Genomic DNA, 27,141 nt, shown 5'->3' with positions numbered 1-27,141 from the left:
AACACCTCCCAAAAAAAGATTCTCCCAGGCAAGAAGAAGCCAGGCCTTGAAGCCACAGGGCCATTAAATGCTAATCAAGGTGATTAATTAGAGTTCTTTCTCCCACCCTGGATCTTCTACAGATATATAAACCCCACTTACCTCACAATCTCTGAAGGTCCCAAAGGCGGGCCCAGCGTGGGCACTGGGAGACCCAGTGTGGGCACCGGGAGCCCCGAACATCTTCCTGGTGAGGCCTCACCAGGAAAGCCTCACCAGGAAGGCGTTCGGTGGTTGGGGCTTCTCTGCTCCCCAAAGCCCCGAACTCCTTCCTGGTGAGAATGAAAGTGTTCGCAGCTTCTCTGCTCCCCAAACTGCCGAATGCTAGGAAGGCCTCGTCAGGAAGGCCTCACCAGGAAGGCGTTCAGCGGCTTCTCTGCTATGCAAAGTCCTGAACGCCTTTCTGCCGCCGCTTCTCTGCTCCCCAAAGCGACAACCTCGGCTCCTTCCTTGCGGAGGGAGACACGGCGGTGGAGGCAGGCCGCAGGAGACAGGAGTTGCCTCGATGGTGCCCCCAACAAAATGGTGCCACAGGCAACTGCCTAGTTGGCCTGGTGGTTGAACTGCCTCTGCTTGGAGATGGAACTTAAGTTTAAACAAAACACAGTCTATGCTTTATATACAACTTATACACATAACCTGAAATTAATTTTATACACCATATTTTAAGAAGTTTGTGCATGAAACAAAGTTTGTGTAGATTGAAGCATCAGGAAGCAAAGGTGTTGCTCTCAGAGCCATTCATGAGAATGATTTGGGTCATTTTGGATTTTCATATAAAAAATACTCAATCTGTAGTAATGTACAAATAACATCAACACATGCCTCAGGAGAAGAGCATGTTTTAGGCATTTAATATCTCCCTTTTAATAAAGTGTGTGTGTGTGTGTGTGTGTGTGTCTGTGTCTAATATCAAAGTGAACAACATGTATGCAGTGGAAGCATTGGGGGACTAAGCAATTTCAGCCACCCACATGGACTGTTTTGGATTTTTGAGTATTTAATATTTTGGAATTCTGGATAAGAGATGCTCAACCTGTACAGATTTTCCAGATTCCAGAACATCATACCTGCCACTGCTACATAGATAGCTTCAGTTTGCCAGACTTGTTATGGAAGCGAAGGCTGCAAGGTATAAAACAATGCACTACAACACAGGCACAACACCCCCTGGAAACAGCCATAACTTTATTCATTACAGCTGTTAGAGCCTTGGTATTGTAAAGGAGAATGGATGCAAGGCATCAGCTGAACCACCTTCCATTTGATTGAATTGTCTCCATAGCCCATTTGCTGAGGACACCCATGAAATAGAATTAGATGGGATGCACATGGATGCCTGTCACTATGTGTCTCTCTGTATCATGTGGGAATAATGTGAGGCTGGAGACTCCCTTCAGTGCTTTCACACTCTAGATTTCTTTCCCCCCCTTCTTTGAAGTCACTTTTTAATAGGTCTGTGTGTTTAGTTTGCTAGGGTTGTTTATTGTAGATACTCATGTATAAGTCAACCTCATTCATATATAGGTTGAGGGCAATGTTTGGTAGGGCTGTGCACAGATCCATTTTTCAGAAAGGGCTCTGGCTTGTTTGGCTATTTTGGCCAGTTGTAATAGCACGGGTGATGCCGCCATTTTTTCCAGCTGCAGCTGCTGACCATGGCTACTTTTTGGTTTCATTTGGCTGCACATGGAGCATGGAGAGGCAGCTGCACACCTACACAAGGTTTCCCTGTGAGCCCTGTCTGTTGAGCCAATCAGAACAGAAGAAGGCCATGACGTGTCTTTTAGCCAAGCTAAGCTTTTATTTTTATGTTGCAAGCAGGCTTCTGAGAGAGACAGATCATGCTAGTGATCTAAATTCTTAGTGGCAATCACAGCTCTGCATCGCTTGCCTTGCTTTCTGATTCAAATAACAATAAATAAGCATTTACTTTTCACATATTTAAGAAACTGTCATCGATGGTGCCTGTTAGGCCCCAGTCGGCTAGGGCATCAAGGCCTGCAGCACCAAGGCCTGCAGCGTTTCAGGACCTGCACTTTGACATAGATAATGAGGAGGAATTTGCTGACATTGTACCCTCCGCAGAGGAGCCTTTACAGCTGCAGGTGCCTGAAAATGTTGAAGAATTGTTAATTGGGGAGGATTCTTCTAGTCCTTCATTGCAGACAGAGCCAGATGTGGAAGAAATGCCTGGGAACAGAGTGTTTAATTGTAGAGATTTTGTGACTAGACAAAGGAAGGCCAAACAGGAAATTCACTGCAGTGAGAGACTGGCAAACAGATGGGAAAATGGGCAGCGTTCCGTTGAGAAAGTTTTGGGAGTTGGTACTCCCCAAATTCTGAACAGACCAGAATCTGTTAAAAGTGTGTTGTTCGGTAGATTTCTTTGCGGTGTCAATGATGCTTTATGGAGGAAGGTTTCTCTGTTCCTAGTTCCTGTTCAAGCCAAGTTTCCAGTATCCAGTCGGGCTGCGCCAGGCCGCGACTCTCAAGTAGACCCTGAACTTACTTTGGATGTTATTCCTCGTTCCTGTTTCAAGATCGCTTCTGCTTTAACACCTTGTTTACCTTGATTGCCTCAAGCATTTCCAGTGGATAGAAATCTGTTTTTATCAGCCTTGTTTCCCTGTTTAACTTCGTGGATTTGATTTCTTGGGAGAGCTAACAAGTTCTCATTTTGGATTATAATATTGGACCATTTCTTTCACACAATTGAAAGTGTTTTCATTCAACCAATCTCCTGGCTAGCATTGGGGTTTAAGAGCCCCATAGCATTGGGGTTTAAGCCTGGAGCATTTTCTCTCCTGGCTATCCAGAGGAGAAAACCCCATTCCCTTCCTTATTGGTTTCTATGGGACTCTTAGACCTGTTGCTATCCAGGAGAGAAAATCCCCTTCCCTTCCTGGTTGGTTTCTATGGGGCTCTTAAGCATGGTGTAGTGTAGTGGTTTGAGAGTTGGACTATGATTGTGGCTTGATTCCCCACTCAGCCATGGAAACCCACTGGGTGATCTTGGGCAAGTCACACACTCTCAGCCCCAGAAAACCCAATAAAATAGGAAATAACACTTTCAAACCAGGAACAGATTTCCTTATTCAGAGGCCGATGGCCATCTGTCAGGAGTGATTTGATGGTGTGCTATGATTTCTGTTCCTTGTTGATAAATGTCATTTCCTGATTGGTTCTGTCATAAAAACATGGTATAGCTTTATTACACTGCCAAAACTTTGTCTTTGTGCAAGGTACATCGTCCTATAAAAAAGCACATTATGGTTTGTTGAGTCTCTGTCCACCAATTTAACAAAGTTTCAGCCACAAAAACAATGTTTCTGAAGTAGAACAATGACTTTCAAAGTAAAGACAACCCAATGAAACAGGAAATAACACTTCCAAACCAGGGACAGATTTTTGTCCCTGGTTTTTATAAAAGTTTTTTTATAAAAACTTTGAAATTTGCCAAAATCTACCACTGTAACAAATTTCATTAGGATAGCTCAAAAAATGAGGGAGAGAGAAGCCCCTCAAGTTTACCCATTGACAATAATGTTTTCCTTCATGCACATGCGCATCCGCCATTAACGAGGTAGATACAAAGATTCCGAATTTTCAGAAAGTTTCAAATTTTTTGCTTCAAAATTAGTGCCCCCTACTTTCGAAGCAAGTTTTGAACCATTTTTTCCTGGATCACACATGCCTAACAACTATATATGGTAGTTAGTAGAAGTATGTGGAGCCCTCAGTGGCGCAATGGGTTAAATCCTTGTGCTGGCAGGACTGCTGACTTGAAGGTTGGGTTGTGACCTGAAGGTTGTCAGTTCAAATCTGGGGAGAGTACGGATGATCTCCCTGTGCCAGCTCCAGCACCCCATGCGGGGACATGAGAGAAGCCTCCCACAAGGATGGCAAAACATCAAACATTTGGACATCCCCTTGGCAACATCCTTGTAGATGGCTGATTCTCTCACACCAGAAGCAACTTGCAGTTTCTCAAGTTGCTCCTGACATGAAAAAAGTAGAAATATGTGTAGATGTGATCAACAAGTAGATGTATAAACAATCTGCTTGCAACAGGCATGGCTTAAAAATATTTTTAAAGCTACAGCAATGCCATTAATCTGAGAATAATTTCATTCCAAATCCATATGCTAAGTGAAATCAACCCACAACCCCATCAAAAGCCAAAAGCCAAGGAATTGTGGGTGGGTGGGGAGCTGCTTCTGATGGACTGGTCAGCAGTGAGATCAGCCAATACAGGCTGTCCGCAAGTTACAAACATCAGACTTATGTCTGACTCCTAGTTACAAATGGGGGTGAGACAACAGGAAGTGAGAGGAAATCTACCCTTAGGAGGGGAAATCCCACAACAAACCAAAAATTTCAAAATTGGATGTCACAAGAGTGTTAACCCTTTCCAAATCCTATCCAAAACTATGTATGTGTGTGTGTGTGTGTGCGTGTGTGTATCTAAAGTGACACTTTAAAAATGTTCCTGTACTGACTTATATACAGATTCAATTTAAGAACAAACTTGCAAAACCTATTTTATTTGTAACCTGGGGACTGCCTGTAATTTTATTTTCCCTAGGCAAACTAGAAAAAATTGGCCCAGCCAACTAATTATATGTGATCCAACTGTCCCAGTTCAGATGAGGAAATCACATTTGGCTGTTTGCCTTACCAATTGCTCAGTTTTTTAAAAAAAACATTCTACTTTCCCCTGGCCCCTCCTGATGGCTCAATTGATTCAATTTATTCAGCTTTGAGTTCAAAGGAAAAAGTACTTTGTGCCCAATTAACTCAGCAGGGGAGGCATACACTCTGGCAAAAAAGGGGCAGAGGCTTGTCCTTCATAGTCACTATGAAAACAACCAAAGGCAAAGAACTAACAATCTCTCCAGGCAAAGTTTGGTTAGCAGGCAAGCTTTAAAACTTCAGTCCACTGACTATGCTCTATATTGCCAAGCCTAGGAGGAAAGTAAAAGCTCACCCCATGGAGGTTTTAAACTTCCTTTCTACTCCTCTGATTCTTCACATCCCTGGAATGAGAATGAAGCTAATCACCCTTTCCTACATCTGAGGCAGCAAACTTTACCCTTTTCTGTCATAGCGCTCTGGTGACACAACAAACTATAAATCCCAGATTTCCCTAGACTGTAGCCATGATAGCTAGAGTTGTTTCAAACTGCCATAATTCTGCATTGTAGATGCTTTCTAAAGTCCCTTCCACACAGGGTTGAATTAGGAGAGGAACTGGGATATTTAATCCAAGGTCCTTCTGGGATTAGGCCCCACACTCAACCCAAACCCTGTACTTTCCCTGGGTGGGGGGTGGGGGTGGCTATATGCCTTCCTGGGTAAATCTACTGGGTCAATGTATCGGGAGCTTAATCCCCTCTCCCAACCTCCCAATGCATCATTTTGAGGCACCAGGAGCTTTCGCCAAGTAGCCTGATAATACAGCCAGGTCCCTCACATAAATCTCATTTCTTTGGGCTCTTGGAGCCTGAAGAACCAGGATCACAGTGCGGCCCACACCTGGAAAGATCTGGACTTTACATTAAAGTCCGTATTTTTCCAGGTGTTTAATTAATCCAGAGTAAACTGGGAAATTCTAGTTTACTCTGGATTAATTTGGGTTTGACTGAGGTATCCAAATGATGCATTTTGGGCCTGCCTGGAAGGGACCTAAGATGGCAAAAGGTTGGTAAGGAATGCCCTATGAGAAACAACTTAGGGAGTTGCCATAGGAAAAAGAAAAAATGAGAAGTCATACAGTAGCCCTCCTTAAAATATGTCAAGAGATCTTATGTAGAAAAGGGAGAAAGCTTGTTTCTACAGAAGCCAGAACACAAAGTGATGGTATTACAATAAAATAGATCACATCTCAACATTAGGAACAACTTCCTGATAGGAACTATTCAACAGAAGCATGGACACCTCTGGGGGCAGTGTACTCCTTCCTTGTACATCTTTAAAAAGAGGTTAGGAAGTTTTCTTACATGGCAGGGGGTTGAATCGGATTGTACTTTCAGTTCCTTCCAACTATTCTATGAATTCAAACCACAGTGTACCCCCTGCTTTATATCTTAGTTTAAGTATAGTTAGAATTAGCATCATAGTCCTTCCACATCATGGCATACACTTTTCAGTGGAGACAGTTCACCCTCTCAGACATTCTCTACTGTGTAAATCACTGGGTGATAAAGACCAACAGCCCATGGTCTGAGCAAGGAGGGCACCTCATTCCACAATGGCAGGATGAAGTACCCCTGTTGAGAGTATCACCCACCAGTGGTGATAAGTTATTGAATAATGGGATTTCCAAGGGATCTCACACTATGTTTGAAGAGAAAAGAAAATTGGCTCAACCTGCTTTTGTTGACAGACTTGAGGAGTCAGGGGAAAGAACGGTGAATACAAAACAGTAGATGCTGCTGCTGTCCTAGAAGAAATAGCCAATTCATCTGTTTAATCATTCTGTTTATAACCCTTTGCAGAAGATGGAAGGGCACCCGTTCCATTTTTATGGGAGGCCTGAGAAACATTAGCTTGTTTTACCAGCATCTGTTTTCTCAGTCTCAAACTCACAGCCTCCAATACAGACTTGGAAGTTTGGACTGCCACCAGGACTGCTGCTGCTATCATGCATAACACATGCTGCTAGTGCTTTAGTCTTGTTATCTCTCTAACGGTGCCTCTTGTTCTTTTAACAGTTTGTTCAGTTCAGGAAGAAGGGAAGGACAGAATGCCCTTGGTTCAGTACAAAAGCCTTGCTGGCTTCTCTGGTTTGTTCAGCCTGGCAAGCCTGCAACAGCGCAAAGAGGCTTTTTAAAACGAATCATTTGAGGAAGATACTCTGACAAGCCTAAGTAAGCATGCTGCCATGGCTTATAATGAAAACAGCCCAGGTTCCAGCTTGTCAAATCTCATATCTGATAACAAGCACAGAGCCATCTTGCAAAGGTGGGGGGGGGGGGAATTAAAATACAATTTGTTATAGGGCATTTTGATGCCAGCATGACAGAGGTATTGGGCAGATATTGTGAAAGTGGACTGGCAATTTCCTATAATGCCCTTGAGAGTTTAGGTCTGTATTTCACTATATGGGTCTTCTATCTTCAGAGGGCTATCTCGGGATGGGCAGTTTTCAGGAGTTCTTTAGTTGTATATTCCTGCCTGATCATGGTTGGGCTAGATGGGCCTTATGATCCCTTCTAGCTCGAAGAGTCTGTGATTCTCTTCATCCCAGGACCCTCCCAGTCTGGTCTGGTAAGATCATAGGAGAGACCTTTGCCAGCATCTGCTCCTCAGCTTTGGAACTCTCTCCCATAGGACACTCAGTTCATCCTCTATATGTATTCTTTTCACCTTTGGGTAAAAACCGTCCTGTTTATTAAACAAGCATACAGCTTTTCTCTGATTGAGATAAAAGGGTCTGCTGTGCATAAAAAATCAGTTTGTAATATTTCTTTCATGTTTTCCATGGTTTTAAATTAATGTTTTAAAAGAAACTTTTAAATTGGATTTTGAATGCTTTTAAATCATTTGTACCACATACTGTTTTAGCTACAGATTGAGCATCCATTACCAATAATTTTGAAATCTGAGATAGAGACATCTTGGCTTTCTGATGGTTCAGTGTACCACAAACTTCATTTTCATCCCGAAAATTATGAGAAATGTTAACATGTACAATTACCTTCAGGACAAGTATACAGTCAGTCTCAAAGTTACAAACAAGATAGGTTTTGTAGGTTTGTTCTTAATCTGAACTTGTATGTGGATTTGGGCCTTGGTTTCCTGTTCCTAAGCAGCCAGAATTTGTCCCAGTGGATTCTGGGACCAGAAACATAATGATTTCAAGCAGGCAGCTTGAACCACATTCCTCAAAGGAGTCAAGGTTGGACCTTCTTTTGCCAGTTGGGCATTCTAATTCAGATTCTGGAAGTGATAAACTAATGAGCTTGACAGAGGGAAAGTGATAAATCAGCAGAGGATAGAAAGGGAGTGTTTCAGACACAGTAAACGATTGTTATTGAAATGGAATAATGAGCAGGCTTCTCACGGAAAGAGACCTTGAATTTCCCTTAAGAAGGGCTGCTTTGTCTGAGGGATTCAGAAGTGGTAATTTTGCTCATCAAATGAGAGAAATCTCTGCTTCGTGCTCCTGGGGATTTTGGTGTATCCAGATGATATTCCAGTAATTTTGCAGTTTGGATTTCTGCTCCAGCTAAGACCCTTGCCTTGGATTCCAGCATTAACCTGTGCCTTGGACTAAAATTGGAGTTTTGTTCCTGTATTTCAGTTTGATATCCTGTATTCCAGTTTTGCCTCCAGTTCGATTCTGTTCCTTGGATTAATCTTTGATATTTTTCATGGACAAATCTTGATACCTTTATTGGGACTAACTTTGATATCCTTTTTGAATTCTGTTCTTTGAATGACTTTTATAGACACTTGCTTCAAGATTTTCAAGTACTTTGTTCTTGTGGATTTAAACCTATTTTATTGACTTTGAACTTTGATTTGCTATTGCTTGCATATAATCATCAACAAACAACTTGCTTGCTTATATTCTGGGGCTCCAGTGTGGTTTTGAGGTGCCTTTGCAGCCTAGGGGTGCAACAATACTTTTTCTCCATGATAATTCTTTCAGGAGTGAATTTCCCTTTCTTGGAATAGATTTCTCTCACTTCCTGTTGTCTCACCCTGATTCTTATAAATAATTTGGTTCTCATCTCCAATATATTTCATTATTTATGTATATACAAATACAGATATTCTCTCCCCAAAAGAACTGAAACTCAAAACATTGTTCATTCCAAGCTTAATGGATATTCAACCTGTATTTCCTTTTAAATCAATTTGGGTCCCATTTTCGGAAATAAATCAAATAAATAAGTATAAACAATATCTTTAGTGTTTGCTCATTTTAAACTAAATTAGAATCTTTCCGTTTTATTTATTTATTTATTTACAGTATTTATATTCCGCCCTTCTCACCCTGAAGGGGACTTAGGGCGGATTACAATGAACATATATATGGCAAACATTCAATGTCATTCAGGCAAACAACATACAGTATAGACAGACACAGAGGCATTTAACATTCCAGCTTCATGATTCTGGCCACAGGGGGAGCTGTTGCTTCACCATCCACTAGTGGCTGTATTTCCTCATTCCTTTCTGGCATGTTGCTGGCAGTTTTATGGTGTTGTAAATTAGTTAAATTAGCCTTCCCCCATAAAGCGTACCTAAATTTTCCTACTAGACAGATGCAACTGTCATTTGGGCTGCATAGGTCAACAGCAAGCAGGGCTATTTAATGGTCGAGGGCTTAACCCAACCCAGGCTTTGAACTCATGACCTCTTGGTCAGTAGTGATTTATTGCAGCTGGTTACTAGCCAGCTGCGCCACAGCCCTGCTCTTTAAATGTTTGTGTTCATTCATTTCATTTTTTGAATAATTTCCTGTCCATTACCCATTTCATTTTCTCCTACATTTTTTTTAAAAAAACTGCCAAGTTTTTTCTGTTCTGAATATGTGAATTATGAATATTGGAAATTATTCAAAAATGAAATTAAGAATATACTATTTTATAAAAGGAACAACTTTGTACTATCTATAATGGAACTTGGGCATCTACAGATTTTGGTGTCCCGAGAGGTTCTGGAACCAAAGCCCAGCAGATAACAAACTCCCACTATAAACTAAATTCTCTCCCATTACTCAATAATGTTAGTACTATATTTACTTATAGCAACTACTTTGGATGGTTGGATGGTATGAATAAAGCTGCAGCCATAGGAAAGACAAAACTTTAATCACACAAAAAGATTAACAGCAACTTATATAAGAATCTGAAGTCACAAGATTATTTCTCTTATTTGTTAAGTGTGTACTTCCAATGACTTCATCTGAACAGTGAAGAGAACATAATCACAATTTGTTCAAATCTAACTGGCCTCCATTTTCCAATTTCACTATTATGTAGAATATATCAGGGCCAATGCATATTGAAAATCCTGATGGATAAAAACGTGTTTTATGAGCCACCATACCATTTCACACAGTATGCCCCATATTGGTACAATGACACCTGCTCATAAAAATCAGTTTTGAAAACAGATCCTCCTGTTTGTAAATTAAAATAATTTCCTAGCTTCCATAGAAACAGTAGTTTCCAGGGTTGTGCATTCTGTGTGGTTTCCATGGATAACAGAAAGGTTTCTTTTTTGGTGTGCTGTCATAGCATTTCAACAGAGCGCTTGCTAGCAAACATGCAGATTTGATGGATTAAAATGTCATTAACAAAGCACTAAAAGAAAATGGCTGGCCTGTCTGTTGTTGTTGTTTTATTTGCTGAAAAGTGTTTATTTACTCTGGGTTATGGCTAACATTTAGAATGATGGTGAACACAGATATTATTACCTCCAAGCCACCAAAATGACAATGAATACAGAGTGAATGTTTGAGAAATAGCCTGTTACTTAATAATAGCTTTTTATGGGAATGGGCAGATGTGATAGACAGATGGGCGTACTAACAGGACTAAGTGCATTATTAGTTGTTCAGACATTTGTTGAACGTCAGCCAAAAGTAGTGAAACATGGCAATCGGACATTGTAAAACATATCCCCCTGGGATTTAAAAAACAAAACACCACAATATGCAGAGCTTCAAATTCTGGCCCTTTCTATTGAAGTTAGAGAATAATTATCCAAAATCAGATCGCTGGAAGGAAAGATTTCATCTAGATTTTGATAGATTGCTCATTTTCAATGTTTCGTTTAAGAAACAAAGCAGAAAATGGTAAACAAGGCTATTTATCTAGGTACTGTAGTAAGGATGTATAACACTCTTATCTTCAAAAAGAGGTGGTCCTCTTTTTTTTGCCAAAAATAGTTCTATCATTGAGAAGAAACTATTCCTATGTCCAGTTTAATGCAATGTGAAGTCACTTCAGTAGGATTTGCTTGACACCCTTCAGTGATATTCTTTGTCTCAGTTTCTTGCAAAATGTGACATTGTTTAGTGCAAGCAATTTTATAAATACATGCTGTGTTGTAATACAACTTTTCCCCATGTGAAGAAAAAAAATATGAAGTAGGAAGTTTCACATAGTAAAAGACAGAACTTATAGAGGGTAAAAGTTGCTATTTGACTCCACTTTCAATTTGGAAGACTTGGCCTGCTGACTTTCTAGTGATATGTCAAAGGCTATTATATTAATGTCTGAAGAGTCACACTACACTTCATTATCTGCTTTAATCTGTGCAGTAGCTGGCTGATTGGGTACAATAACAAGATTTAGAAGTTGAACAGAAGTTGTAATTAAAGATTTATTTGTATATAATGTACTCTGCCAGGTACTGAATAGTACCTAAAGGTTTTGAAAGACATTTCCTGTCTGCTGACAGTGACATTTGTTAATGGATTCCATAATATCATCCCCAGCTTAGATGTTTGGGGGAGGGAGGCATGGTCCATACACTTGACACATTCTGCTAAAATATATATTGTCAAAAATACATTTTCTAAGGAGTAGTTGCAGCTTGGGGTGGATATTGAAAAACCATGAAAGAGCGTGACTTGCCCAGGGACACCCAGTGAGTTTCCATGATTGAGCAGGTATTTGAACCCTGGTTTCCCTAAGTCCAAACCAGAAAAACAAGCTTAAGACAACATGGAAGCATCCCCGGTCAAAGCATTGGCACCTCTTAGACACATGCCAGAGACCGCCACGATGTGCTCCTCACAAGACCCATGACAGGCACTGATGACTGCTGGACAAAGCACAGGTTAATCCTATCCATGATGGCTATCAAGATTGCCCCCAAACACAGACTCCAAGGAAGAAAGATGAGGTGCAAAATGAACACTCAAGCCCTTCAGGAGCCCTCCAATTGAGCTCTTCTCAAAACAACACTCAAGGATCATCTACTCACCCTGAAAATGTTGAGGAGCATTGGAACAAACTGGAGACCTCCATCATCACACCCTGTGAAGAAACCATTGGAAACTAAGAAACATCAAGATTGGTTTGACGAAAATGACAAAGAAATCCAACAGTTGATTGATAAGAAAAAGAAAGCCTTTCAAACATGGCAGAGAGACACCAACTGCGCTGCTAAGAAAAAGGTCTATGTTAGTGCAAAAGCTGATGTCCAAAGAAGGACCAGAGAACTCAAGAACATCTGGTGGACAAAGAAGGCTGAAGAAATCCAACACTTGGCAGATACCCATGATACTCAGGGATTCTTTAAAGCCACTAAGGTTATCTATGGACCAAGAAATCATGGTATACACCCCCTACGCTCATCAGATGGAACCAAACTTCTGAAGGACAAAATATCAATCGCACTGCATTGGAAAGAGCACTGCCACAACCTCCTGAATGGCAGCTCTAACGTGGCCGAATAGGTCTTCTTGCAATTCACACAACAACAAACCAGGGGTGAGCTTGCAGCACTGCCTAGTCTGGAGAAAGTCAGCAATGCCATCAGCCAACAAAAAAATAACAAAGCCAGCGGACCTGATGGCATCCCTACATACTATAAAGTTTTGACTGCTCAGAACAATGAGATATCTCCTCTCTTCCCTGCCCCTTGCCATTCTTGCTTTTTGTTGAGCCCTGATTCAATAGCCATTGAGTGGATGATGGAACGTGAGAAGCATTGCAGACATATTTGGCTGTGTACCTACCTATAGCCAGCTGCTTAATAATGACATCATCCTCTGGGGCTTCTGGAGCATCTCAGGAGGTTCTAGAGCAGTGATTCTCAACCCTTGGGTCCCCAGATATTTTGGCCTTCAACTCCCAGAAATCCTAACAGCTGGTAAACTGGCTGGGATTTCTAGGAGTTGTAAGCCAAAACACCTCGGGACCCACAGGTTGAGAACCACTGCTCTAGCAGCCTTATCACTGGGGCTGTAAGGCGGGCAGCCCTGTTTGTTAGGTGAGGAAAGGAGGCATGCACAAATCTCACTGTGAAAGTGTTATCAAATGACAGCGACCATTTATTGTTTATACAACATCCCAAGAATGGCAAGGGTCAGGACTTCTTGCTTGCTACAACACAAGACATTTTGTTGTATACTATGTTGTGCATTTACATGCAGAATAGTATATAGGCAGCTACTGAGAGCTAGACATTGATTGTGAGAATGCATCAAGTGTCAAAGGAATCATATCATTGTCTATTCAAAGTTCCAGCTATACTTCCCATGGGGAGAGTCAATAACCAACTTGATGGAGCTATTCTAAGCCAATCTTGTTGGCAGATTCATATTCCAACTTATAGTCCTAGTGATCTCTGCTGGGCAGTTGTGTGCAGTAGTGTAGGCTAGTGATAGAAGGCGTTTTAAATCCAAATATAATATAGTGGATCTTGCAACTGCCCCAGAAAGTAAATTTTTGTCTTCACTGGAATATACACATGCACACACTTCACTGAAATATATCTTCTCTCTCCTGCCCCACTACTGTTAGTTATGGTAAAGTCCAATTAAAATTAATAGGACAAGTTAATAAGGACATCCTAATTTTCTGTTGATTTCAATGCAATTAATTGTAGTCAGATGTGGACTACAACATGCATAAAATGTCCATGCTCCTACTATAGTTGAATATTGTCAACCTTATGATGACTTCTTCTACTTGTCTTGGAACTTTTTCCCTTCACTTCTGATTATGGAAGTCAAACAGCCTTTTGGAAATGAGAAAAATATAATTTGGGGGCTGAATGATAAAAAGATTCTAACATAGAAAGTGAATCTCAGTAATAAGCAGAGGCTAATTGGAAATGGACTTTAGCACCTCTGAAGGAGGTCATATTGTGAGTCACAGTCTAATGGTGAATAATACTTGAAAAAACAATCAGCTCTCTAACACGACAAGAATGATTTGCAGTTAATAATAGAGGGGGGAAAGGCCAGGCTTTTCAGTTACCCTTGGTTTCACATAGGACAAAATAAAATACCACTTCAGCTCCTGGGAGCTGCTTGCTTTCTTCCCAGTCATTAGTGCTTAGTTATATCTTAGTGATAAAATCTGTCATTGCTGACTTTATTGACATTAAAGTTGATTTATTTGCATGCCTAGCGAGTAAGAACTGAATTATGCCAGCATTCACGTTGCTTGAATACTTCAGATCGCAAGTGCATCACTAGCTTAATTGTCTTTTGCTGCTTCACTTGCTTTCTAATCTTGATGGAAAATACTGGACCAAATTCTCCTTCGCTCAGCCACTGCTGCATTGCTTATATAATGTGAAGGAAAAACTGGCTCCCAAGACATCTAAGGCAAACATCAAAAAGGGGCAAAGCAGCAGCAATAAACCAATCAAATACTTCATAACGATGTTTGTAAAAAGTCACTTAATATCCAGGGAGAATGGAAAACTTTTTTAAATGACTTTTAAATATTAGTCTTTCAAATGGAGAAACTTCTACAGTGGGAATGCGATAATTTTGGCATACATGATTAATGGTCAGTTTACAAGCTTAGCATTTCTGATTATATCTACAATCACGAGCAACAAAAATAAATGAAGTTGGTGAATAAACTGATAAATTGTTTTGAATATACCCTCTTGTGCTCTTATTTTTCAATGTTTGTATTAAATAAATGCGGTACAAATATATTAAGGTTTTTTCTAGTTCATAAAAATGATCATTTCTTATTAATAAGGACATCTAGGATTGTGAAAAGGAGAGAGGTCACCTTGGGGTTCCTGAAGTTTGCAGAAGTAGAAATCTGGGGTGTTTTCAGAAAATAGAAATTCTGAAGGATAATATTCCACTCTAAGAAGAAAACTGAAAGGCTGTTTAAGTGTTTATATGTGGTTGCAGAGATAAATAAAAGAGGGAATGACAATGGAAATTGAAAATTTTGATGCTGTTCATTCAAATTGCCCATATAGTTTTAGACCACAGCTTTGATAAAAACACTTTTGGAATGACAACTGCTGGAATCATTTAGTGAGCATGGCTGCAGAACATGTTTGTTGAGTAATTTGGGGAGTTGTAGTCCAAAACCCAACTTTCCCTAATCTTGATATATGTCATAAAATGTTCCCACCAGTTGAATTGTTGAATTATTACTATACTGATGATCTGATTTTCACACATAGTTCACATTTACTAGCTGTAATATGTTGGATCTATTTTCTGCTGGTATCTTCTTGTGTTACCTCAAGTTTACAGAAACCACATCCCCAGGAACAATTGCAGTTTGTTTCAGATCAAAACACTGCTTTCTCTTCTGGGAAATCCAGATGACAACGGATTAAAGAAAATCCAAATAATTGACCTTAAGTATGTAATATTTCCATCCAGATTTTTCTGAAGAAACAATATGTGAAGCAGGTCCCAGTTGGGTAAGATTCAATTCTCACATCACAACTGAATGGTGCAGAATGACCCCCACAAATGAAAGTTGAGAGGAGAGTAGGATGCATGATTGGCTTCCATTACACCCATGACTTACAATATCACTTTAATAGTTCAGCAGGAAGCTGGTTGCTTTTGCATTATTCATTCTAACACAGGATGCTTAAAAGATATTTCAGGAATCCTGTAGTTTTAAACTGTGTAATGAAACGTTGCCACCCATGAATAGTGCACTAACATAAAGCAGTATTAATTGAAGACAAAAAATTCCAGGATCCGGCTGGATTTTTTTTAAAAAAATCACAGAGCATATAAACAGAAGGAAACCGTTTTTAGAGCATGTTGTTAAACATCCATGGAGAGATGACAGCCTTCACTGATTCCTTTAGATGATTGTGGAACAACACTCCCAGCCTTCTTGTCATAGCACTGAAAATGAACCCAGAACAAATTTACACTCAGCATAATGAAGGTGCAGAAGGACTATAGCAAAGGGATGCTGAATTTTCAAACTGGATATTTCTCAAACAAGCTCTTCAGTTTGGGGAAAATAGAAAATTATGAAATGAACCATAGTCCTTTAAATTGCAGCTTGGGTTACATTTAACATACTTCAGTACTTAGTACTCCCCCATTTTCTCAATTCCTTGTTGAGTGTACATCATTCAAATGTATTGGGGGGGGGGGGCAATGTCAAAGAACACTAGGGATTGAAGAGACTTCATTTGAAAAATTCTGGTGTGCTTAGACTCAGTGAATCATTCACATGTATTCAGAAGTATCAGCCACTGTTAGGTATTCTGGAATGATGGAAGGTATAGATTGAACATCCCTTATGCAGAAACATCTGAAGACTGTATGTTAAAGGGCAAATCTGGATAACAAAATGCTTCAAAATCCTTAACATGGGCAGCTGGGATAGTGTTACACCCCTAGGCAGCGAGAGCACTGAAAACCAAAACAGAGGCCAATAACAATATAATATCTTTATTAAAGCAGATAAAGTTCCAAAAGGAAATAAGCAGCAAAGTTGAATAAGCAATTGACCTTTCAGGAAAGATCAAAGTTAGTCCAATAAGTGATAGTCTTATGTCCAATAATAAAGTCCAAAGTCCAGAAACCGAAACACACTCAAACTCGGCTTGAGTATTGAGTGGGGAAAAAGAGCAAAGTGGCAAAGAAGAGTTCTCTGGAGTAAATGTCCAAAAGCAGGATTTCAGGGCAAGGCATGAACTGGATGTGCAGGAGCTGAAACGCAGTCCAAACTTGGGCAAGGAGGTAGACCGGCGCCCGGTCTACTCAAGTGTAAGTGGACCTACAGGCCACTTGGATTTCAAGAGACAATGATGCTTCTCAGTAAGAAGTAAAGTTGACACCGCGCAGGAAAGTTCCCAGCGTAATACTTTTATTGAAGTTCATAAGCTCCCTCAAACCAGGTGCCTGACTCCCTAAAACTGCCAGGAGAACTGAGCTTGTCATAGTCATCACGCCAGGTGCCTGACTCCCAAATTCTTCCCAAGAGAACTGGGCTTAGCCATAGTTAGTCACCACGCTCCGCTAATCTGGCGCTTCTCCTCAAACTTTGTCTCTGCGATCTCTCTGTTTTCAAAAAAGCCCTGCGATCAAACACTAACCCTTCAGGAGAATCTGGGAGAGCCGGCACTGTTTCAAGGACATCCTTAATTGGCTCTGGCTCGGAGATGTCAACAGAAGGCATCTGGAAAGGAGTTGAATCTTGCTGACGTGGGAGAAAACCAAAGTCTTCTTCGTCCTGGCCAGTAATGGCCACAGGGTCAGGGGCCAAAGGTGCCCTAGGCATCATAGATAGTGACACTTTTCCTTTCTGTTAGTTCAATATACACAAATGCTGTTTCATGTACACAATTATTATAAATATTGTGTATAAAATTCCCATCAGGTTATGTGTATAAGGTGTATATAAAACACCAATGCATGTTTAGGCTTGAGTCCCATATTCAAGCTATCTCATTATGTACATAGATACAAATACAGGTACTGTATTCCAAAATTCAAAATAGAGTACTTCTAATCACAATACAGTGTTCCCTCACTTATCGCGGGGGTTACGTTCTAGGACAACCCACAATAAGTGAAAATCTGTGAAGTAGGGACGCTATTATTATTTTAATATTTATTTATTTACCCCATTGCTGCTTCTTCTCAGGGCTGCCCCCTTGCTTCGTGCCTGGCATGTTCCTCTGGCTGCCTCTGCTCCTGCAGCCAGGGTAAAAGGAACGCTGCTCTGCCCAATCAGTGAGCGAGCAAGCAAGGGAGGGTAGGTGAGAGAGTGAGGGAGGGTGGCAGGAGCCTGGAAGAGGCTGCCAGGCACTTCTGCCACCACTCCAGCCGGGCCACGCTGGAAATGTGGAGGACTTGGAAGAGGGGGTGGGACTCATGGAGGACTCCGCCCCCTCTTCCGAGTCCTCCATGTTTCCAGAGTCCTCCATGAGTACCACCCTCTCTTCCGAGTCCTCCACGTTTCCAGTGTGGCCCAGCTGGAGTGGCAGCAGAAGCGCCTGGCCACCTCTACCAGGCTCCTGCCGCCCGCCCTCACTCTCTCACCCACCCTCCCTCGCTCGCTTGCTCACTGACCGGGTGGAGCAGCATTCCCTTTTCCCTGGCTGCAAGAGCAGAGGCAGCCAGAGGAACATGCCAGGCATGAACCAAGGGGTAGCCCTGAGGAGAAGCAACAATGGGGTAAATAAATTAAAAAAATTAGTCGCAAAAGAGTGAGTCTGCAATAAGTGAACCACGAAGTAGCGAGGGAACACTGTACTCAACTTGTATTTATATCTTACTCTTTAACATACATTCCTCAGATGTTTCTTCATCTGATGAAATTGCTCCAAGACTCTCCTTTCTATGTGTGATGACTCATGGGCCATGTAGTCCCGTTCCTAGCACTGTTGTGACAGATGAAGAGGAAAACTTAGGTTTCCCACCGTTTCAGCCAGAATTGGAGCCCTTGCACCTGCAGGAGATTTGCCTTCCAGAAGTCTGCCAAACAAGCCTTGAGCCGAAATCTCCCCCATTTTCTCGCCGTGATTATTATAAACAACAGAAAGGCGCTCAGGAGGCGTCTCGCAGGAGCGCTAGGATTGCTGCCAGGCATGCAGCTGATTAAGCCTGCTTCCCATGGGAAACTTTAGGGAGTCATGCATCTGGACACAGAGAATGGCTTTCGGTTCTGGTTCCCCAGAGAATTGTTCTTTGGCGGGAAAACGAGACCCTATTTAGGTGTTTTGCCCACGTAGGAATCTTGCGGAGTCAATTCGTCAGCTTCGGGAGTAGGTTGTGTGTGGACTACGCTACTCCCGCGTTCAAGTCCTTTGCTCCCGTTTCCAGCCTTGCCTTGCTTCCCAGGACCTTGCCTTGCTCCACGGACCTTGCCTTGCTTTCCGGACCTCACCACGAATTTACCACGGATCCTGTTCTTGCTCCTCGTTTCTTGTTGCCGTGAATTAAGCCTAGTGTTCCAAGAATCAAGTTTACTTCCTAGCCTTGCTTAAGTTTCATGGACTATAGGACCTTGTCATCTCCCCTCACTTTGCTTGGCAAAGTGAGTGTTTCGGTTACTGGATTACAACTTTGGACCTTAATATTTCATATTGGACATTGTTTCTTTGGACTAATTTTGACCTTTCCTGGAAGGTCTACTTCTGGACTATTTTCTACACTTGTTTTATTTAACTTTATATATTTCCACAATAAAGATATTAGATAGATTCTGGCCTCTGTGTATGGTTATTGGTGCTCTGCAGCCTGGGTCCTGACACTATGGGATATAATTCTCATAAGTTGATAAATGGTTCTTGCCATGCTTAGGAGCCCCTCTCTGAGTCATGGAAATTTGAAGAAGAATCACCAGTAATACTCAGCCTACCTTACCGCCAGTCTACCTCTTTTCCCCAAAAAAGGTGTAAATGTTGTTATATGTTTTCCGGGCTGTATGGCCAGGTTCCAGAAGTATTCTCTCCTGACGTTTTGCCCACATATATGGCAGGCATCCTCAGAGGATGTGAGGTATGGAGAAACTAAGTCCGTTCTCCTTTCCTGTAGTTTGAAGCCATTGTTCTGCATCCTAGTCTGCAGGGCAGCAGCAAACAAGTTTGCTCCCTCCTCCCTATGACCTCCCCTCATGTATTTGTACACGGCTATCATGTCTCCTCAGCTTTCTCTTCTGCAGGCTAAACATGCCCAGCTCTTTAAGCCGGTCCTCATAAGGCTTGTTTTCCAGACCCTTAATCATTTTAGTCACTCTCCTCTGGATGCTTTCCAGCTTGTCAACGTCGCCCTTCAACTGTGGTGCCCAGAATTGGAAACAGTATTCCAGGTGTGGTCTGACCAAGGCAGAACAGAGGGGTAGAATGACTTCCCTGGATCTAGACGCTATACCCCTATTTATGCAGGCCAAAATCCCACTGGCTTTTTTCACTGCCACATCACATTGTAGGCTCATGTTTAACTTGTTGTCCACGAGGACTCCAAGGTCTTTTTCACACGTACTGTTGTCAAGCCAGGCGTCCCCCATTCTGTATCTTTGCATTTCATTTTTTTCTGCCTAAGTGAAGTATTTTGAATTTGTCCCTGTTGAACTTCATTTTGTTAGTTTTGGCCCATCTCTCTAGTCTGTCAAGATCGTTTTGAATTCTGCTCCTGTCTTCTGGAGTGTTAGCTATCCCTCCCAGTTTGGTGTCGTCTGCAAACTTGATGATCGTGCCTTCTCACCCTTCATCTAAGTCGTTAATAAAGATGTTGAACAGAACCGGGCCCAGGACAGAGCCCTGCGGCACTCCACTCATGACTTCTTTCAAAGATGAAGATGACGCATTGGTGAGCACCCTTTGGGTCCGTTCACTTAACCAATTACAGATTCACCTAACCGTAGTTTTGTCTAGCCCACATTTGATTAGCTTGTTTGCCAGAGGTCATGGGGGACCTTGTTGAAGGCCTTACTGAAATCCAGATAGGCTACATCTACGGCGTTCCCCGCATCTACCCAGCTTGTAACTCTATAGAAAAAAGAGATCAAATTAGTCTGGCATGATTTGTTTTTGGTAAATCCGTGTTCACTATTAGCAATGACCGCATTTGTTTCTAAGTGTTTGTAGACCACTTCCTTAATTATCTTTTCCAGAATCTTGCCTGGTATCGGCGGTAATTGTTTGGGTCGTCCTTTTTTCCCTTCTTGAAGATGGGGACCACATTCGCCCTCTTCCAATCTGCTGGGACTTCTCCCGTTCTCCAAGAACTCTCAAAAATGATTGCCAGTGGTTCTGAAATAACATCCGCTAGTTCCTTCAATACTCTTCGGTGTAGTTGATCCGGCCCTGTAGACTTGAATTTATTTAGAGCAGCCAGGTGTTCCCTATTTGGGGTTGGATTTCCCCTAATCCTTCATCCACTCCATGTTGCTGAGGTTGAGGCTGGATTTCTTTTTGTGAGAAGACTGAGGCAAAGAAGGCATTAAATCTTGGAATCTTTATTTATTGTGTAATGAAAATGTCAATAGAGAAGGCAATGCCTCCAAAGTAGGCAAATTCAATACTGGTGGTTATTTAGAAAAGAATTTAAAATGAAACATGATGCCTTTATACAAATCTATGGCATCACCACACCCGGAATGCTACATTTGGTTCTGGTCATTGCCCCGCAAAAAGATACAGAGGAAGAGCAACTTAAATGATGAACATGCTTGAACAACCACTCTATAAAGAAAAATGCTAGTATTGGAGCTCTTTCACTTTCACAATTGGCAAATAGATAAAATCACATATGGTGTATTAAAAGTGAATATTAAAAATTGTTCCCCCATATAATATTAGTATGCAATTAAATGACGGGCAGTTCAAGATAAGACAAAAGTAAGCACTTCTTCTTAGAGCACACTTCTTAGATTTACAGTTTTAGATGTAGTAATACCTACAAACTGGAATGATTTCAAAGGGAATATAAATTCCGGAAATACCTACTCATTGTTATGACAATGTATTACTGTATATAATCCTGTATAAGCCAGCCTTATATATAAGTTGAGGGAAGGTTTGGGGGGGGGCAACATTATGGATTTTGATATGGCATGTGGATAAGTCTGGGGTCATTTCACAGAGAGGGGAAAACAGCAATGCTGCTTTGGGGGGACAGCCATCCCCAGTCACCACAGCTGTCGGTTCCCTGCCCAAGCATGCAAAAAGGGAAATTAATGGGGCTAGGTGAATTTGTGCTTTTTAAAGGTTCTCCCAGGATGGACTAAGCTCTTGCCACCTTACTCAGAGAAGGGAATGATTTCTCTGTTTATAAGAATTAAGGTACAGTACTTACATTCACTCATGGTTAAGTCAACCCAAGATTTTGGGGTTGATTGCCCCTCCACCACCAAAATATCTAAATTTATACATGAGCATAGTGTACTTCTGGTATCAGAGGCAATATGCCTCTGAATGCCTGTTGTTTGGGGACATGAGCAAGTGGGAAGTATTGCTTTCCTGCCCTATATGTCGACTTCCTCTGGGCATCTGGTTGGGCACTGTGTGAATAGACCATGGGACTTTGCTCTGATCCAGCATAGTTGTTTTTTTGAGATTGACTAAGTTGCCCTCCAACTGCAGCAGAAACATCTGCTTCCAGTTAGCATCTCTGAAAGGCTGTATTTATGGAATGGTGACCTTGAGCATGTGCTCAAATGCTTCTAAGACATTCTATCAACAATGCAAATAAAGACAATCTCCAGAGTAACTGGAAAACAATCCAAACAGCAAATACAATGAATCATCTGAACCAACAGCACCCACAAGGCTACAGGGCAAATATGCAAATAAAGATTCTTTATTGATTCACTGCTGCTTTTTGCTATTTACTTGCATTTCTGCAACACATACGACCTACCAAGGGATTGTTCTCTGCTAACAGTGGTAGGCATTTACTGTGAATTAAATACCCAGATAAACTTTCAGTATGAAAGAGAAAATGTACGTGCAGAGAGAAAAGTGCAAAGATTCAGATAGAAATTAATTACACTTAATTATGGATTGACTCAACCTGAGAGCTTTGTAAGTCTCAGGACATCTGGTGAAAGTGACATTTAAAGTTTTTAATTTTCTTATTTTAAAAAAATAATTGTTGTAGTTGTTGAGTCCAACTTATAGCAACCCTACCATAGAATTTACCTGGCAAGATTTATTCAGAGAAGGCTTGCCACTGCTTTCGGTTTCTTCTCCCCATTTCTAATCATAAATGGGTTGACTTCTCATCTGGATCTCCCTTCAAAAAGCAGTCAGCAAGGATAAAGAAAACTGTGTTAAATCAGAACTATCTTCTTCTGGAAAGTAAATATTCACATTTCATCCAGTTCTGAAACAATAGCAGTCAGGAACGTAACATCTTATACTCAATGTATAAATCAATCTAGTTGGCCTATTCACAAACAAGACTATGTATTTTTATTGAAACCTCTGCTCAAAAAGACAGGTCCTGCAACCCACAGAAGGTTGTTACACTATGATCCCCTCATTCACGTATTTTATATCCATGGTTTTATTTACCCACATTCCAAAAAATATTTCTCTTTGGTTCTCTGGTGCAATCCTATCATATACTTTCAGCCTAAATATACCATAATCAAAATATAGGATAATAATCCATGGTTTCATGTGTCCACAAGGGATCTTGGAATGTATCCCCCACTGATATGAGGACCATGCTGTATTCATAAATATGCCCCATAGAGTTTTGATGCATTGCTTGAAAGTTTTTCATTTGGAAACACACTCCAAGTGCAGAAGCATTCCATAAAAAAAAATGTTTACCCCATCTCTCTTTGTCTCTCCCTCTATGAATCCTGTGCATGTTTATGTGCATTCTTGAAGTGCAACCCATGTGTGTGTACAAAATCACATTTTTCACTCCATAATTGCTTCTCTGCATTTGTCCACTTGAGCAAAGAGCACAAGATGAAGCTTCCAGAGGTGGCAGGTCATGGCAGAACTGCAGTATCAGCAAATAATAGTAGCAAACAAAGGGTGACAAACAAAAAGGGGGAGCACAACATTTTTGAATATGTTTATCATGGAAACCACAAGTATAAGGTAGCTGCAGATACTGTATAAATCCAAACAGACACTGCTGCTTGAAAACTCTATGGAGGTAATTGAGTAGATAATGGAAGAAGGATGGTGTGCTCTGTCTGGTCCAACATGGAAACCTCTGACCATCACAAAAATGCAGCAAGCTGTTGAAGGATGGTCAGAGCTCCCTTTTCTGCTAATTCCCAGTAGGCAAGCAAATCTTGTCAATTTAGGGATCTTCCACATAGCCACAAAATGCAGTTTGAACTGGCATTAAAATGTTGGTTCGGAACTGCATATCACCTCTACATGGCTGCTATATGCTTCCTTAGCAGCAGGGGACTGATCATACCATCCAGCTGTACTGAAGCCAGTTTGGCAGGGCTGGGCATGGGAAGTGTCTCTGCACCTTGATTCTTCCTACTCAAATCATCCTGACATCACTGCTGCCTGTCCTCTTCCTGAATCGACTTCATTCAGGACAAGAATAGAATAGAATAACATTGTACATTATACAATAAAATTAAATGCTTTCCCCAGCATACCGCACAAAACAACACACCCGTTCCTCCACTCTCTAACCACCACCGCACAGCCCCCAATGCCACATCAGTGTGAAACCATGGAAGTTCAATATAGTTATAGCTCTAGGAAAAAAACTATCTCTCCTTGTCATCCTGTATCATCTACCAGATCGTAATAATTTTTTAAAAAAAGAATATGCTAAGTGAGATGGATCCTTAAAAATGTTTTGGGCTTTCTTAAGGCTGCAGGAGTTAAAAAGTTCTTCCAGAGAGGGGAGAGGGCAATTCCCCATCATTTTGGGAGGGAATTGGAATGCAAGAACCTTGGGAGGTACTGTCATCCCACCTCCCCAGGCTGCCTGAACCCACAGAGCCCGGGATGGCTGTGGACACACCATCTGGGATCACACATGATGGTCCGGGATGACAGGGGCCAATGCCAGAGCATTCCTGGAAGATCCCCATCTTTACTGGTGTTTTTTTAACCTGGGTTCAAAGGGGATTAAGAGACTTACCCCAGGTTTAAACACATTAACCTGAGTGCATCATTTGGATGCTCTATGCTATTACAAGGCCTAAACCACACTTTGTGGTGGTATAGATGTGACTTTATTTGCATGCTGCAATTTTCTATGGAATGGCTATTCATTTATGGAAAGAGGCCATCTATTATCTGACTAATATGCCTGAAAGCCTCTAAGTGTGGTTAGGCTGGATGGATGTAGTGGCACCTTTTGAGTTTTCTGTTCTGTATAATTTGCCAAAGTTTAAAGACATTAAGTATGCATGCTTTAATATATTTTATTCCAGCTTCTTTCCCCCTTAAGAATTGTATTAGATTAATTACTACAAGTGCACCTTTAAAATCACTTAGCATGGATTAATTATACATTAACATCCTCTAAACAACCTTCCATAGTCACAAGCAGGAAAATTTTAAAAGGGGGGCCATTGCATCTTTGTATTACATATATGTACTACAAAAGTAAAGAGGATTATTCAAAATGATGGCTAACTAGGGCCACAATTTTACTGCACATATACAGAGAAAATCTGTTCTGGAAGTGAATGTGTGGGATCTATAAATGCATCTCTTGTGGTGAGAGAAGTGAGCACATCACCTCTGACAGGGGTACTTTAACTGTGTTTTTCCTGCATGACAGCGGATTGGACTAGATGGCTCACGTGGTCTCTTCCAACTCTATTATTCTATGATTCTATGATGTTTCCCAAGTTCCAGTTCCCCAGGTACCAGAACTCTAAATAGGTGATCCAACAAAACCTCCAACATTTCAGAGAGGAAAATGAGGACACATGTGGTCAAACAACATGAGTGTGGTAAAAATGTGGCAAGAGTTAATAATGAAGAAAAGCCCACAAGCTAGGAGAGACAGCAGTTTGCTTTTATCTAGGGCTATTGGGAAAGAAAAGAGGTACGGTTCCATTATCTGGGTGGAGGCCAAAGGGGGCACTAGAAAGAGAAGGATAGTCCATTTTAGAGGGGAGAGTTGGTTATTTCCTCCCCCCTCCCTTCCCATGACATACACGAGGGTTATTTTCACGATGGCAATATGGGTGGATGGAATAACAGGAAAACAGAGGGAAATAGTTCAATCCCCATCCTTCAATCCTCTCTCTCTCCCCCCCCCCCCCCCCCGGTAGAATGGACTATCCTTCTCTGTCTAGTGCTCCCTTTTGATCTCCGCCTGGATAATGGAACAGTACCGGAAAAGATTCTGCCTTTCTTGTTTTATTAGTAGAAAGCAATTCCATTTGCAGCAGTTGTAATAAGCTGAGGACAAAAGAAGGAAGAAGAAGGAAGATAAACTGGCACATGCTGAAAGCAGCTGAAGATATGGGATTTATTTATTTCGTGTCAAAAGCATTGTACAACAAATACATTTCAAATAATGGGGGAAAAAAAGAAAAAAGAAAAAAAAGAAATCACAAGCAACTAAATAGTTTTGGACCAAAAGCGGGCAACAGCAACCGCATTGTCTGTAGCTTTAAACAACTCCTCCGTACATGAGGCAGGGCATTGTGGGCAAGCATACATGTGCTGAGTTGTTTGTTCAGCTCCACAGTCACACAAGGTGGAGGATTCCTCCAGGTAGTGCCACCTTGCCAAGTTGTCTTTTGATCTGCCCACTCCACTTCTGAGTCTGTTCAGGGACTCCCAAGTTGCCCATTCTTGGCTTGCCCCTGGAGGAAGACCCTCTTGGGGGGCCATCCAGTTAGAATTGAAGATATGGGATGGCAAAGGATTAAATCATCCCATTCTTGTTAACTAGGAAGGTATGGATCCAGAATATGGATCCAACCAGATCACAAAGGAGTTCCTTTTTCTTCCTTAAGATCTTGGGAATCACCTTATACCTGGAACCTCTCACTCCACACAAGTACAGCATCCCTAAGCACTAATATCAGGCCTCCTGTATGCCCCTTCTGATACAGAAAGTGGAGGGCCCTTCTACACTGACCCAAATGCAAAGACCCCCCCATCCCCGTCCCCGCCGCCTTACCTTCCTGAGGCTGGAAAATGAAACTAAAGAACTTTGGAGAGGGGAGGGAGAGGAATTGCCCCTCTAGAGCTCTTTCGTTTCATTTTCACTTCCTCTATACCTGCAAAGCTCCAGATTTTTTCAGTAAGATTCAGACATTTGCAGGTATCTTTTAAACCTGGGTCCCTTTCTACACTTCCATATAATCCAGATTATCAAAACATATAATCCATATTATCTGCTTTGAACTGGATTGTATCAGTCTATACTGCCATATAATCCTGTTCAAAGCAGATAATCTAGATTTTATATGGCAGTGCAGAAGGGGCTTGAGAAGAAACTAGACAAGATTCTGAAGTGCTAAATTATTTATTTATTTATTTCTGGTATTTCTACCCCGCCCTTCTCCCCTGGGGGACTCAGAGCGGCTTACAAATTGGCAACACAGTGCTAAGACATATAACTTATAGTAAGATTGGTCCATGCCATCATATTTCATATTTGTACATATGGTTATGAATCCTTGATGGGAAGAAAATGTACTCATTTGAAATGCGGGGCTGGCAATGAGTGCTGGGTATACCATGAATGCTGAA

Source organism: Anolis carolinensis, chromosome 1 (assembly GCF_035594765.1).
Source record: "Anolis carolinensis isolate JA03-04 chromosome 1, rAnoCar3.1.pri, whole genome shotgun sequence".
NCBI lineage: Eukaryota > Metazoa > Chordata > Lepidosauria > Squamata > Dactyloidae > Anolis > Anolis carolinensis.
Note: the sequence above shows the minus strand (reverse complement) of the source record.